The sequence below is a fragment of the Camelus bactrianus genome, chromosome 8 (genome assembly GCF_048773025.1).
Source record: "Camelus bactrianus isolate YW-2024 breed Bactrian camel chromosome 8, ASM4877302v1, whole genome shotgun sequence".
In the NCBI taxonomy this organism is placed as follows: domain Eukaryota; kingdom Metazoa; phylum Chordata; class Mammalia; order Artiodactyla; family Camelidae; genus Camelus; species Camelus bactrianus.
Genome location: NC_133546.1, coordinates 69864230 through 69880789, shown reverse-complemented (window position 1 = coordinate 69880789; position 16560 = coordinate 69864230). Strand labels below are relative to the sequence as shown.

Here is a 16560-nt window from a genome sequence, read left to right as displayed (position 1 = left end):
ATTTATTTCTGAGTTTATATACAGTGACTTTCATCCAAAGTTCTAGACACTGAATAAGCATCAGAAAGAGATTGTCTGAAAAACCACTTTTGAACAACAAGCACAATATAAAATGATTTAAAAAAAACTTCATGTCATTAGTTCACCACAGTCCTCTAAAGATCAATTATGTGGTTCATTTTTGTGGAATTACATATGAGTGTAAATACGTTTATTTTAGTCTATATCTGTATATGGAGAAAAATTACTATTCCATTGCTGTGGACACTAGAGGGCTGAGGAATTCATCTTTCTATCACAAGCTGGGTGGGTGCCCTGAGCAAGGTAATGAACGTCTCTGAGCGTTGGATTCCCATTCGGAGTTGTTCAAAGTATACAGGGCTGGACCAATTTCAAACTCTTGTCTTCTCCCCTCTTTACCCTTGTCAAATGCTCTGCACTTTTCTATTTCTCTGTTTTGGATATCACTGATTCCTCTCTCTGGACCACCTTCTCCCCTAGTCAGAATCCTACCCATGATTTCTTTCACAGAATCAATAAGAAAGGAGGTGTTCCAATGAGAAAGTACAAATTATACATGGATCATTGGGAAATAGTAAGTTAACTAGACCTTAGGCCCTGAAATGGTGTCATTCAGTTATCAAATACTTAGTGAGCAATTGCTATGTGCCATGAACTGAGCTGAAGACACGACTGGGAAAACAAACACCAGCCTCCATGTTGCTTACAAAGCAGTGTGGAGGGCAGTGAGTGGGTCAATAGAAGTTTATATAGTTCCTCTGTGGAGTCTTAAAGGATGGTGTAGATAATAGTTTTCCAAAGTGATGAAAGAGGGAGATTTTCCTGATGGTCAAACACAAATATTCAATGAAGTCAGCTGTGCCACTACAGACACTAAGTGATGAGGAAATGCTTATGTCTCTAGCTTCATGAGCCAGGATGAAATCTCACCAAATTAAAGTGCTTGTTGGGGCTTCTAAGTCAGGTAGATCACCTAACCCAATATAGAAACTAAAAATTACTTACATTTTCATCAAAGAGATAAATGCGCAGACTTTAAAAATCAAATGACACTTCAAAGTTTATAAGAACAAACATCAGCCTCTTACCAGACCCTATCCATCATCTGGTTTCGCTACAACAGGCAACCACTGGTGAACACTTTCAATGCTTAAAGCAGTTTATTATGGTATTTATTTACATATTTGAAAATAAAATACTTATATTGTTATTTATTCATTTATTAATTTTAAGTGTTGTGTTGACTACTTATTAAGCAATGAGTGCTTACTTTTCTAGTAACACCACCTTGTTGTACCTTCCAAAAAGTTATATCATGACAATTGATTGAATCAATATCCAGTGTTTATATCCTTAGGACATTAACATGACATATTACTGCTAAGTGAAGTGATGTGTTCCACAGACATTTGCTTTTTTATACAACTTTGTTTTCCCTGGAGTTAATAGTTGTTTCACATTTTCATTTGTTTAGTTTTCTATGTATTTCTTTCATTCTAGGTACTTAGGATCAGATTTAGTTAGCATGACAGACAAAAATAGCAGTGGCTTAAATAAGTAGTGTATTGATCCTTGGAAAACAGAATCCGTAGGTGAGCAGTTCAGAGCTGTTGGGGCAGCACTGTGGTATCAGTGTTTAAGGTTTCTCCGTTTACCTTACTGCACTTTCATTTTCAATATATACATAAGGCTTGTACCTTATGATTCAAGACAGCTACTCAAGCTCCATCTATTTGCCCACCTTACATTCAGAAAAAGGGAGAAAGAAAAAAGTAAGAGCAGACCTCCTTTCTTTGAGGATACTTTCCAGGAGTTTCAAACATCACTTCCACTTACATTCTGTTGGCCAGAGCTTAGTCCCATAGCTACCCCCACATGCAAAGAAAGCTAGTAAACATCCTTCTCACTCCAAGAAGCTATGTGAGCAAGAATATGAGAAAGGAAATTGTGGGATGTTTAGAAGTCTCTGCCACATGTCACAAATATTCCAATAAAATTGTAGAACTTTCCAACATTATTATATTTTGCAGTCTTGAGCACAGTAGATAATCTGTCAATGTCTTTATACCTAAAGAATTTCCTCTAGGAGATTTCCATTCCTTCACTCCACATTGGTCTGATTATTCTTGAGGCCTGATAGCAGACTGGAACTTTCCCTACTAACACCCCACCTGAGAGCTCTTGTTTCTTAGCTTCTGTGTTTCCTTCCTTCTGTTTTCTCATTCATTTTGGCAAAACACATCCTTCCACAGTTTCCTGAGAAAGGGTACATAAAAGATACATTTTTTTTGTGTGTGTGTGTGATTTGGCACATGGGGATTATGTCATTATTCTAGCCTCAGATTTAATTGAGATTTAATTGTTAGTCAAAGTTTTGAAGAGAAAGATTAAGCAATGAAATTAAGCTAGAGAAATTTTGGAAGATGGAGGCAACTGCATAGTTTTAAAATTTCACTGAATTTCCTCAATGAAACAAATAGAAAACCAGGATGGAAAAATTAAAATGCAATGAACAACCTCTGAAACAAAGTTAGGTGACAAAGTATTTCAGAAAATAACAAAATGTGAGTAAATAAGAACAAACCATTGATAGCTACAGAACCCATGTGGTATCAGAAGCAATTCAAGAGGAAAAAGAGGGATGATAGGAACCTGTACTCTGAAAAATAAAGACACTGATGAAAGAAATTGAAGATGACATAAACAGATGGAAAGATATACCATGTTCTTGGATTGGAAGAATCAATATTGTTAAAATGGCCATGCTACCCAAGGCAATATACAGATTCAATGCAATCCCTATCAAACTACCAATGACATTTTTCACAGAGCTGGAACAAAAAATGTTAACATTTGTGTAGAAACACAAAAGACCCCAAATAGCCAAAACAATCTTGAAAAAGAAACACAAAGTTGGAGGAATCACACTCCCTGACTTCAGACTACACTACAAAGCTACAATAATCAAAACAGTATGGCTGTAGAACAAAAACAGACACATAGATCAATGAACAGGATAAAAAATCCAGAAAGAAACGCATTCACTTGTGTTCAGTTATAGCTATGACAAAGGAGGCAAGAATATACAGTGGAGAAAAGACAGCCTCTTCAATGTGTGGTGCTGGCAAAACCAGACAGGTATCTGTAAAAGACTGAAATTAGAACATTCTCTAACACCATATACAAAAATAAGCTCAAAATGGCTTAAAGACCTAAATGTAAGACCAGATACTATAGAACTTCTAGAGGAAAACATAGGCAGAGCACTCTTTTATATAAATCACAGCAATATTTTTTTCAAACCAGCTCCTAGAGTAATGGAAATAAAAGTAAGCATAAACAAATGGGATTTCATCAAGCTTAAAAGTGTTTGCACAGCTAAGGATACCATCAACCAAATGAAAAGACAATCTATGGAATGGGAGAAAATATTTGTAAAAGATATGACCTACAAGGGACTAATTTCCAAAATATACAAACAGCATGTACAGCTTAATATGAAAAAAACAAGCAACCCAATCAAAAAATGGGCAGAAGACCTAAATAGACATCTCTCCAAAGAAGACATACATACAGCCAACAAGTACATGAAAAGATGCTCAGCATCACTAATTGTCAGAGAAGTGCAAATCAAAACTACAATGAGATACCACCTCACAGCAGACAGAATGGCCATCATTAAAAAGTCTTCAAGTGATAAATGCTGGAGAGAGAGTGAAGAAAAAGGAACCCTCCTGCATTGTTGGTGGGAATGTAAATTGGTGCAGCCACTATAGAGGACTCTATGAAGGTCCCTTAAAAAACCAAAAACAGACTTACCATATGATCCAGCAATCCCACTCCTGGGCATATATTTGGAGAAAATATAATTTGAAAAGACACATGCACCCCAGTGTTCATAGCAGCACTATTTATAACAGCAAAGACGTGGAAGCAACCAAAATGTCCTTCGACAGATGACTGGATAAAGAAGAAATTGAAGATGACATAAATAGATTGTTATTAAATAAGTTTTTATAATTATTAGGAAGGAAGTAATAGTATTGTGTAATGCATTAAAATCTGATGTATTCACAAATGATACATGTGGCCTAGATTTTATTCAAAATATTCAGAGAAAAGACAGAAATAAGTGGGGAGTAAAAAGAAATAATATTCACAATAAGTAAAGAATTGTTGTAGCTAAGTGATTGGTACTTTGAGATACAATACATTATGCTCTCTACTTTATGTGTGCTTGAAATTTTCAATAGATCAGAAGTTGAAGTAAAATCTGTGACTGTTTTCTGTTGCCTTCCAATGTCCAGTGACGCTACTGGGGAGTCTCACACTATTTTTACCGTCAGTACTTTGTACAGAGCCTTTTACGGTTCTCTCTAGAAGCTCTTAGGATCTTACTCTTAACCAAGGTGGTTTTAAGTTTCACAATAACGTGCCTCCATCTGGGTCTTCTGCACCCATTGTACTTTACTTACTGAAACTTCAACCTAGAAACTCAGTTTTCAGTTCTGGCAAATTTTTCTTTTGTTTTCTATTTGATGATTCACTTCTACCTGTTACATATTTTTGTGATGCTTATTAGTCACGTCAGATTCCTGCAGTGAGCTGTTTCTATTTATCATTGCTGTCTCATTATTAATCTCTTGTTCTTTAATTCTGCTTTCTGAAAAATTTTTAATTTTTGTTTTCCAACCCTTGTATTGGATGTTTTTCTCTCTTCCATTATAATTGTAATTTTAAGGAATTTTTTGTTTGTTTTTATGTTGCACCTTCTTTATTATCTTCTGCTCCACAAATGCAATAAATAATTTTATGTTTCAGGGGTTGTTTTAGAAGTTTTCTTTTGCTTTGCATAGTGTCCATTTTATCTGAGAATTTTTTTGAGGGGGGAGGATACCCTCTCATACTAGAGGCTTTTCTCAAATATCTGGCAATCTCTGCCATTCAAATTTGAGAGTGAGAAACTAAAAATCATAGGATTCATGAGATCAAGAACATTGCTATTTTATTGTGGGACCATTGGATGTCAGTTTCTGTAGCATTTTTGCTTGAATCCACCAATCTCTTCCTAGACAGTATAACCCTAGGTCCTGTATTCTGAGAGCCAAAGGGTGCAAAATGAGGAGGAAGTTAGGTATTTTTCTGTTCTGAGTGTTAACTTTCATTAAATCCCCCTGAATTTAGTAGGTATGCTTCCCTCAGCTCTTCCTGATATTTTCAAATACACAACCCCTATTTTGCACATGCTCCAGAGTATAATCATCCTGTATACTGGGCTAGGGGAGATGATCTAGATCTTCTATCGAATCTTTGAGACTTTTGCTATCCCCACCTCCTCTGCCTTGAGATGTAGCTGAATCCTTCAATTCCTGAGATTGTTGGTCCCACCTTCTCTTTTTTCAGATACACCAGAATCCTCTAATTCCTGAACCTTCTAGGACAAGAATAGTAAATATGTTTCAACATGTTCATGCCACATTTAACTGATAATGCTTCTCTCAAACACCGGATTTGGATTCTGTTCAGGTAAGTCTCATGATACGATAGTTTAGGACTGATGAGCTTGCCAAGGGAAGGTTTTGAGGCAAGGGTTTCAAAGAGAGTCTCGGGGAGTAAACAGTGATTTGATGGTATCAGTTGAAGAGTTGAGCAGTTTGACTTTCATTTATCTGCAACTCTTTTCCTCCCTGGGTGAAATTTTCTTGGAGTAGTAAAGTCGTGTTGAAGAGGACAGCCCAAGAGTAGTGCTCTCTTACTGAAGACAGTACACCAAAATGGTGTAGATGGTTTCATTTGTCACTAATAATAGTAAAGGAGAAGGATTCAAATAGCCATTTCAGGAATCCAGCAGAAAAATATTGATTCTTGCTTTTATTAGGCAGGATTGTTTGGGTTATACTGCAGTAAAGATTCTCCAATCTCAGTGGTTTAACAAAAGTTAGTGACGCTGCAGTCCCGTGTGGGTTGCTGGGAGGTGCTGTTTTATACAGCCCTGGGCTGGTAGAGGTTACTGCCTTTCAGTGATTTCCTCTTAAACTCAGGGACGGGTTGGGAAGAGGAAGAGAGCTCTGCACCTGTGATTAAGTGGTTTTTCATCGAGGATGAAAGCATACTTCGTTTGCTCAAAACCTATTAGCTAGAACTAGTTACATGGCTCTGTTAATTACTAAGGGACTGATAAGTACACTCTTTCATGTACTTAGGAAGTCAATAACTGTCAGTTTATCACATTGCTTAAGAGACAGCTGAAGAGTAATTAAATGATAGAATGGCACTTTAAACATTTTTACATTTCTTAAGTGCTGGGCTGTGTTTTTTTTTTATCGATGTCCTGTTCTCATGGATTGCTCTTCATATTAAAACTCCAGTCTCAGGTTTTATAGGCAATGTTCTAAGAGGTCTTTCTTTTCATCTCCCATTGATGAAGACATAAGGATAATAACACAGAGTTATTTTTTCATTTTTAATAAACTTGTCCTTGCTAGGCTTAAAAATGAGATTTTTGCAATAACTGGTAATGTAGGATATGAAAAGAATGCTGAAATTTATATTGCGAAGTATCTAAACTTGGTTTAATCTCAGAGGAATCACTTACCTCCATCTCTCACACTAAATGATGTTTCTCTTAAGGCATTTCCTCCATGAGACTAGTAAATGTTTTGGCTTCCATCAGGACTCATTTCTGAGCGATGTCACTGATGACACTGTCCAGACTGTCATGAAGATAGGACTAGAGAAAAGGAATGTCTGTAGCCACAGGCACAGGCACTCACACAACAGAGGACCTGTAATCCAATGTGGTCTTAGGTAATATGCTCCATGTGTCGGAGAACAGTGTGATTCAGGTCTTAGTGATGATTTACCTACTTGTTTTTGGAACAGTATGAACTTTGCATGATGTCTGTTAACAGGGTGTATGTTTGAAATTAGATGGCATTGGATTTTAGTGTCCATTCTCCTAGACAAAAATACAAAACATTTCCCTTTTAGAGCAGACCTAACAGCTAAAACTTCTGAGCACTTGTTATGTGCCAGAGAGAACAAGTGATGTATATGGGTAACTCATTGAATTGGCAACACAGCCTGTGACAGTGGTACTAGTATTATGTGCCCATTTGGAAGTGGGGAGATAGACTCCGGGGGGCTGAGTCACCTGCCCTGTCCACATAGTCATAGGGGGGCTCTGGCTCAGGCATCTGACTCCAGAGCAGAATGCTTAGCTATGGCCAAAGCTCCTGCAGAGCTGAAATTTCCTCACACATAACTTTGGCAGCTGGGTGTTCCATTGGAGTTTTATGAAAAGTGGGATTAGTACAGAACATGGTATTTAAACACAATTGTAGACAACACTGAATGCTTAACGATATTTTCCCAAGCTCTGTAATTCCAAGATTCCGCAGGAAGACTAAAATGGACTTAAAAAAAAATCCCCAGCCCTGTATCAAGGAAAGAAGGTAAAACAAAAGTGTGGTTCGTTAGGTTAGAAGTTATACACTAGGATTTAGGTCCAAGTGGTTTAAGGTTTAAGGTTTAAGGTCCAAACTTTACTTGAAAAAACAAACCAAAACCAAACCAAACCAAAACAAAAAACCCACAAACAAAAAGCCTTCTGACTCTGCCTGGTTTTTAATTCTGACCCTGTTACTCTCTTTCTGTATAGTCTTTGGTAAGTTAAATTCATTCAGTTTTAGTTAACCTGACTGAAAAACAAGGTTTTAACTACCTCTCTTGCCTCACTTAATTTCTGGCATAACCAGATGCGGTAAACAATGATACCAGGAAGCTCATGTGTAATTATTTTCCTGGTTCTCCTCCTCCCATCCCTCACCTCCTTCTCTTTCTCCTCCTCTTCCTTTTCTTTATCATCATTTGCACATATTTCCTTCTAACTGAGACAGGAGGGAAGGGGGCAGGGCACAGTCATGAAAAGAATGACACAGCTACTAGCACCAAGGTGGTGGAAATTCAACTCCCAGTAAAGCCTGAACTTCAATATACTCTCACTGACATACCATAGCTGCTAAATGGTATTCCGATAGGTGCCAGGACAGTTTCAAGGCTGACCACAAAAGGTCAAAAAGTGAGTGATGGCCCCGTTCCTGGGACTCCCAGCCCCTTCCCCAGAGTAGCTGGAATAACCCTCCCACTTGTTAGCATATGAAGTTATCAAGCCCATGAAAACTAGCAACACCATGCCTCGTGGCCACTCCCCCTTTTGAGTGAGACACACCACACTCAGTCTATGGGGTGTGTACCTCCTTTTACTTCACACTGAGCACCCAACTCCCACACTGATGGTCTTTCTCCTGCCTTCTGAGACGGCCTGTACGCTACGGAGTTTGAGTCTCTCCGAGTAAATCTACCTTTACTCAGCTGTGGCTCGCTGTTGAATTCCTTCCTTTGTGAAGCCAAGGACCCACACTTAGCACAGTGAGTCCCAGGGACTCAGCCACGGCCATCTTCTTGCCCCATATTTTTTTTTCCTGTATCATAACGAGTGTCACCACCAGAAATACCCTTTGACTGAATTTGTGTGGTTAAAGTGGACATTTGGATGAGATCTATGGAATTCCTACATTTTATAAAAATCTTAACAATAAGTTATTTTGATGTTTTTTGGAACTGAGCAGTTGTTTCACTGACACATCTAAATGTTCAGATTCTGTGTAAATATAGCCCAAAGCAGCACAGAATTAAGGCAAAATTAAGGTTTTTGGAGATCATAAAAATCTCTTCATTATGCTTTTAGAACAGAAGGTGCTAGGTCAATAAGCTGAAAATCAATTAGCTTAAAATGAATTAAAAAAACCTCAATTCACAAAATTTACTTGATCTATTCAATTTATGAAAAATTTGTTTCTTCTAACTATTTAAAAAGTTTATGTAAATTATGGAATGATATTAATAGGGTATAATGATTCCTGAAAAATTTTAGTTAATCAATTGTTCTTTAACAGCAGGAGAAAATATTCAATGTACCAAAATCTAAGATCATAGCGTTTTATCTACTATGAATGTATGTAATATTCAGAAAAGTGTATTTTAAAGTCAATAAAAATTTTTTTCAAAGCCTAATGTGGATTTTTTTCAGTTCATACTGATTTTGTTTAGATCATACCTTCAATAATTTTTATTTTGCCAAAGTTTTAGCATGTTCATGATTTTATTTTCAATTTCTTCAAAAGAATATCAATCTTGGTTTGTGACTTATAGCAATTACCAGCTAAAATTTATTATTAACTTCTAGTATATTTCTTATTTTATTCTTCTATATTTGGGAATTTTAAAACAACTTTTTTTTGGAAAAAATTTTCCACCATTTTATTCATGATTATCAAACACAAAATTTTAGGTACCAATCATGCAATCATTTCTAATAGTCCTTTCCTGGCATTCCTCCTCACTTCTCTCCTGTTGGGTTAAATATCTTCACACTCTTATTTACACTTTCATGCTTCTTCTTTCCACAAATTACTACTAAGCTGACTATCCCAATTGGTCTTTGTAAAGAAAAGTCGAGTATTTTACTGTATGAGTGTTGCTTAGTCAATTCTGATTTATTTGGATGATTTTCAATATCATTCCTATTGTTTCAAACCTTAACCACTTTTAATTTTCCTTTTCATCAAGTCCTCATGGAGCCTATGTGTCGGAATGCCTGGAGGTAGAGCCCTAGCATCACTATTTTTAAAAAATTCTCTAGGTGAGTCTCACGTGCAGCCAGGGGTGAAAGCCGCTGGCTGGGATGATGATTTTCATTACACCCGGTTTTCAAGACCCTTTCCTGGTGGGCCCTGTTTTCCTCATTCAAGCAGCTCTGTGAACTGGTACAAGCTTGGCAACCAGGCAAGAGGCTGAGAATTCCGATTAGAGTGATTCAAGTCAGACCTTGAATTTTTCCATTTATTATTATTATTTCATTTCCATCTGCAATGATTTCGTTCCTGGGTACCCCATGATCGATGAGCCCTTGCCACAGATTCCTGTGGGTCAGAACTGACCACTGCCCTGTCTATACCACTGAGATGGATCTGGCAGTTAGGATTCCACGATCCCACTGAAGTCAGACAGTCCCATTTGTTTGCAGCTTCTCTCCCTGTCAGGTATGACCTACAGGAGACAGACGTCACAGAGCTTTCCAAGAATGCTGTTGCCTCCCTCACCAGTGCATGTCTTTATGTCTTCGTGAAAAGTTGTCCCCTGAGCCCTCCCGGGGGTTATGATTAGGGAGTGGCTGAGCAGGCTGTGCATAAATTATAGGTCCAGCCAAACATCCTCATCTTCATGGGATTCTGGACTCTTTCCTCTCCAGAAGGTCAGGGATTTAAGTTCTGGCATTTCAAGCTTACTGATTATAAGCCTCAGCTGAGTCCAAGCTCAAAGCCTCAGCCTAGCAGGCCATTATTATTACTCATATATATTATGGGTACATCCCAGATCCTGGGTGATTGCATTCTATTTATTTATTTTCCCCATTCTAATGTAATATTAGAGCCCACCCATTTTTACACACGCTCCCTGCAATTCCATCTGGGCCAGGCCTTATTCCTCTCTGACTAGGCTATACTTGGGTCCAGCTTTCATTGTGGCCCTGAGACAATGAGGGATGTTGGGGAAAGGTCCTCAGAGGAATTAGGCATTTTCTTGTTAGTCAACTGCCCTGGTGGTAACAGGGGATGGTTGGTTCCTCTCTGCCAGGAGGAATGGGGCTGCTTCTGTTGGCAGGAAAAAGTCCAGGAAGATTTGTGGATTCAAAGTTCTCAGCCTTATCTTGTCTGCCCAGTGTCCTCATCCCATGTCTTAGGGTTTCACTCCTCACCCAACAATGCCCTGTCTCAGCATAAGAGATCCATCAAGGTTATATATTTATCTGATGTTGCATCTCCTAAACCCTTACAATTAAGTCTTTGCACTTGATCTTTGACCGTATCTGCTCTGTGGATACAGATAAGGAACCGTTTTAAAGCTGTTACAAAGGCTTTCTAATTTTTGAACTGTGTCTTATTATAGCTTTCAGCTTGTCTTTTTTCCTGTGATGTTCTCTAGGATTATCAGGAGAAGCTATCACATTTTTGATACAATTTTTGTAGTGGCCACTATCTTCACAGAAACTAAACTCTACAGTCACTTGATCTCTCAATGTCTTGTTCTCCACCTGCGCTCTCTTCCATGCCACTGCTAATAAATTGAGTGATCATGAGGTTACTTCATGCCATGGAATCCTAATGTCCCATCCCTCTCCCCCATAAAAAAATAAGATTATCCATATCCCTACCAAACAGGTAAGCAAACCTATCTTAAAATTCAATTTTGAAGTTTTGTTTCCTTGAGCCTGTTCTGGTACTAATTACTATAAATTTTAGGATCCTGGAAGAGAATAGAGGTTGTATGCAAAGAAAGTGATTATGTAATATGTAATCCTGGATTCAAAACTGGACCAGGTTTTTTTTTCTGTAGGAGACATTATTAGGTCAATTGGAAACATTTGAATAAGATCTACAAGTTAGGAAATAGTATTGCATTAATGTTATTTTTTCTTATTTTTGTAATCATTCTATGGATATAGACGTGAATATTCTTGGTCTTTGGTTTTAGGAAATACACACTGACTTATTAGGCTAGAAGGGGCATCAAGCATTCAACTTACTCTTAGATAATTGAGAAAAAAGTAATCAAACTTTTATTTTTAGAGAAAGAGAGAGAGAGCCAATATATTTGAGGTTAAACACTGGGGAATCTGAGTGAAAGGTATACAGAGGTTCTTTATATTATTTTTGTTACTTTTCTACACATTTAAAAATATTTCAAAATAGTTAGAAAAGGAAAGATTGACTAAAGAGAGTTTAATAAAGGGACAAAGTCATGGTGAGAGCATCCAGGGTTGACAACAGGAAGAAACTGTCACCCACTCTAGGTCTGAAAGAGCAAGTTGACTGAGCAGCTGCCAGAACCTAGAAAAACCTGCAGGTGTTAGAAAGAGTAACCTAATATGAGCTTCCAACCTGTGCCCCAACAGGGAAGAACTCAGGGAAATGAATACCTCTTGCCCTTTTCTTTTCTTTACCCTCTAGAAAAGGAAAGAAGGAAAACTGCCCAATCCTGGCAGTAATGAAGTCTCGGGGGAATGATAGGGGACAAATATTCCAAGTGTAGTATGGCTGGCACCCAGGGGAATGGCTACATACGAAAATTTCAAAAATAACAGGTAAGATTTGTAACACTAAGAACTCAAGTGAGGTCAGCTTACTAGAGTGAGCCAGACAGCAAAGCAATGAATTGTCCTCCCTTAGGGGACCGTGGAAATCTGTGATGGAAGATGGGACAGTGAGTCTTCACACTTGAGCATGTTTAAACCTATTAGCATTTATTTTGCTAACAGGATGAGCTTAGAACATGGCATTCTTGGGACAACAGGAAGAAGCAGCAGTGGTGAACTGATTAGAATTCAAGCTCTCCCTGTCTGCATGAGATGCTGGGTTACTTCATCAACTCTGGACAACTTGTCTGATGTGGGGACAATTCCAGACCAACGCTGAGCCTTTGAAATTCCTCTAAAAAGTTTGAAAGTGACTGACAAATTTGGGTGCAAAAAAGATTATATCTTGTATTATGCTCAAATACAAACAATGATCTCACCCCCAGTGCTAGACTGGAAGGAACTTTTTAAGGACTTTTCTCACTTCTTGTGTAAGAAGTCTGAAGAAGAAGAAAAATGAGTAGGTAACAAAAGTGGCAAAAACTAAGTTTCTTGAATCTTATATCACTACTTATTTAAGAAAGTCATCACTACTTATGGAGACAGAATACGATTGTTGGGGGGTGGGTGCAGAATACAATTGTTGCTGAGAAAGAGACTCAAGGAGAGAAAGAAAAGTGATCGATTTGCCCAAGAAGATTTAATTAAATAGCAAGAGGTGCAGGTTGAAAAGAGAAAAAACGACAACAAACTCCAAAAAACACATCAAATGCTGGAAGCTTTTTTCTTCCATGAAAGAAGTCAGGGTACAGTGTTTCCAAAACTCAGACCCTTCCTATAAAAGACAGAAAAGTAAGTGTAAATCCTCTGTCACTTCAGTCTTACCACCACTATAGTGATATATTATGTAATTTCTAAGGGTTTCTACTGATTTGAGGGGAAAGGTAGGGAAGTGAGCATTTTTATAAGAAATTTTATGTTATTTAAATAATTAGTGCCATTTTGAAACGAAGTACTATTTTGGCAGCCACTTTATTAATGAAAAAAGGATTATCTAGTGAATATTTTCTAAGATTTATAACAGATGGGAGTTGGAAAATATTAAAATAATTTAATGTTCTAACAAAAATACCTATGAAAATTTACAGCTTTGATGTTCTGTGACACTTTTTTTTTGGAGGACAGGGTGTAATATAACACACATGCTTCTTATTATAATCCTTATTTTAGATTTGTTTAGCAAAATTCCTAACCGTAATTTTTCCTAGCTGAGGACTTTGCTTAACTCAATTATACATACAGATGGCTTTTCTGATAGGTTAACTTTTTATTCTGAATGTTACAATTATATGATTGTTATCTTCTGGGTTGCCAGTCAATCCAGGCTTCCTGAAGGTGGCATGTGTCCATCTATTCCACTTAGCCCAGAGCGTAGTAGCTGGCAAGCAATGATTTTTGTTGAGTGAATGAATGACAGTGGGAATGATTATGGAGAATAAATAATATACTGGAATCGATTAGATTATTAGAAAAGTTTTCAAGTATTTTACACATCAGGATTTTAATGTCTTTAAAGCATTTACTATACATAGTGTTTCATTGACATTATAATTCTATTTTTTATTTATAGACTCACAGTTCCAATACTTTTAGCATTTAGACAGTTGCAATGTTAACTTGAATATTTCAAACCACTAAAAAGTAAGACTGAAATGTCTAGAATCAAGGAGTTTCTCAGGTTTAATACTTTAATTACAAATAATGATGTTTAACTGTAATTATAGTTTTTTATTACTATGTATACCACATTAAATTAAACAGATGGGGTTTTACAGTATCATGGTAGTTATCATTTAAATGATAAATTGTTGTGCTGGACCTGTACGCTGCCCGGGACATCGAGAATCACAACATGGTCATTGAGTATGTCGGCACTATCATCCGAAAGGAAGTGTCAACTGGAAGGAGAAGCTCTATGAGTCCCAGAACCGAGGTGTGTACATGTTCCGCATGGACAACGACCACGCCATCAATGCCACGCTCACGGGAGGGCCTGCGAGGTATAGCAACCATTCGTGGGCTCCGAACTGTGTGGCTGAAGTGATGATCTTTGAGTGAGGACACAAAACTATCATCAGATCCAGTCGGAGGATCCAGAAGGGAGAAGAGCTTTGCTATGACTATAAGTTTGACTTCGAGGACGACCAGCACAAGGTTGCCTGTCACTGTGGAGTGGTGAACTGCAGAAACTGGATGAACTGAACACCCCTTGCTGTTAAGGGTGCCTCGTCCCTGGGAGGAAGTGATTCGACACACCATTTGAATTTCGCAGACAGAAAGATGTTTTTTGTTTTCTGTTTTATAACTTTTGAAAACTAGCTTCTGGGAGCTATGATTTCTTCAGTCCATTAGGGTGAAGGAGCATAGAAGAAAGCCGACAGAGAAAAAAAAAAAGATAAATTGTTGTGTCTTTCCCTTTAGGATACTGAACCTCTCAATTGTCCCACTGTGTAAAAATAAATTTCAAATGTGTCCTTTGACTTTTCCAATGACTTAATCATTGGTTGATCCTTTGACCGTTGCAGTTGACCTTGTAGTTGTGTGTGGTCTTAAATCTCTCATTTTTTGGCACAATTCAGTAGGTAAAATATTTGGAATTCTTGGGTACAGAACATTCTTTTGTATTAAGAATAAAATGTTAAGAACATAATACATATTAATTTAGCAGTATGATTATTATAACTTGAAATGTTATTTAATGAGATTGCTACCACTGCCATTATAACAATATTATGTATTAACTCTTCTCAAGCTATATGCCCACACTAGCATTAACACAAACAATTTTAAACAGATATTATATTTATTCTCTGTGGTTCTTATGGCCTTTAATTAGAAACTGATGGTATTGACCAATAGGACAGTTTAAAATACTTGAAACTATTGATTTGGCAGATTGAGGTATGTTGGTGTAAAAGTAAATGTAAATGGGAAAAAAAAAACTTCCAGAAAAAATTGATATGGACTCTTTTTCTGTAAAATGAATTAACTTTTGGAAGAGTTTGGGAATAGAAATAAAATAGATAATTGATTCTGTTTAAAAAGAAAAGTGTAATAAACTGGTCTTGACATCTCTAAGCCAATAGAAATTAACCCTTGTTTAACCCTTGCTCTGTGCCAGAAATTGCACTGACTTGTCTACTTTACAGACTCTGAGTTCTCTTTGATGAACTTTTGTAGATAATTTCTAACTCTAAGACAGTGTACTGAGATTATATGCACTATTTTATACAGATAAAATGATTTGATGTCCAGCTTAGTTATGAAACATACACTGAACTTAGATGGTATAGGCTTTAGCACTAGAACAAATAATTTTAGGTAAGGATAAAGACTTTTTTTAAATATAAGTTTTCCTCACCTCCCTCTGGAGCGTGTGAAAACTAGAAGACCAAAGATAAAAATTCTGAGGCCACTTATCCTGATTCTGTTTAGCTTTAAAGTGATGTAGATTAAAAAGAAAGGGGTACTAACAATTACAAATAGGATTAAGTCTTGTAGACATTGAACAGTGAGTAGGAAGGGCAAATTTCAGTTTTGCAAAGAACTCAACTTTTGATTATTTATATAAATATGGCAAGAATAGAGTGAATTTTGTTAATTTATGTGAGGAAAACCAATTGAAACATGGGATAATATTTTTAGTATAGTACATTTCTTTGGCTTATTTATATATTTTTAGTTATCAAGGCAACGTGTATTTACTTTTAGTTGTGGCCACCAATAAAATTCTCTTGAGAATAAGTGTTTGACTCCTTCATCAGGGGATTAGTGTGACAGAATAAGTAAATATACAGGATGCATGGTTCACTCAGTTGCAGACCACATATTACTGTAGTATTTACTGTTAAAAAAATCTGCGTGTAAGTGGACCTGTGCAGTTCAAACCCATGTTGTTCAAGAGTCAACTGTACTTGTCGCAGAGCCTGGCCCATAACAGATACCCCATATTTATTAATTATTTTTAAAAACCCCAGATTCTATTTGGTACATATTGCATCTTTTTACAAAGGGTATGAGGTGGCTTTCATGTTTGTCTCTCATGGCGTGTCACCTGAGCCATGAATCTTCATCTCCAACATTGTAAACTAGTCCTTTTACTTTCTTTCCTCCTACTTTAAAAATGTGCATATTTCTCCCCAACCTTTAACACACAGAATGCAATCTTCCTCTAATAGTTACTCTGTCTTGAATTTGTATTTCTTTCTTTTCAACTTCTTGGTCCTCTTCTTCATCAACCATTTCTTTTTCAATCCTACACATTGGCTTTGGCCACCATCGCT

General features: G+C 37.0%; 1 pseudogene; it reads left to right on the top strand.

Moving 5' to 3' along the window:
• The first annotated feature begins 9281 nt into the window (after positions 1 to 9281).
• LOC141578385 (histone-lysine N-methyltransferase trr-like) lies at positions 9282 to 15990 on the top strand (annotated as a pseudogene).
• The last annotated feature ends 570 nt before the right edge of the window (positions 15991 to 16560 follow it).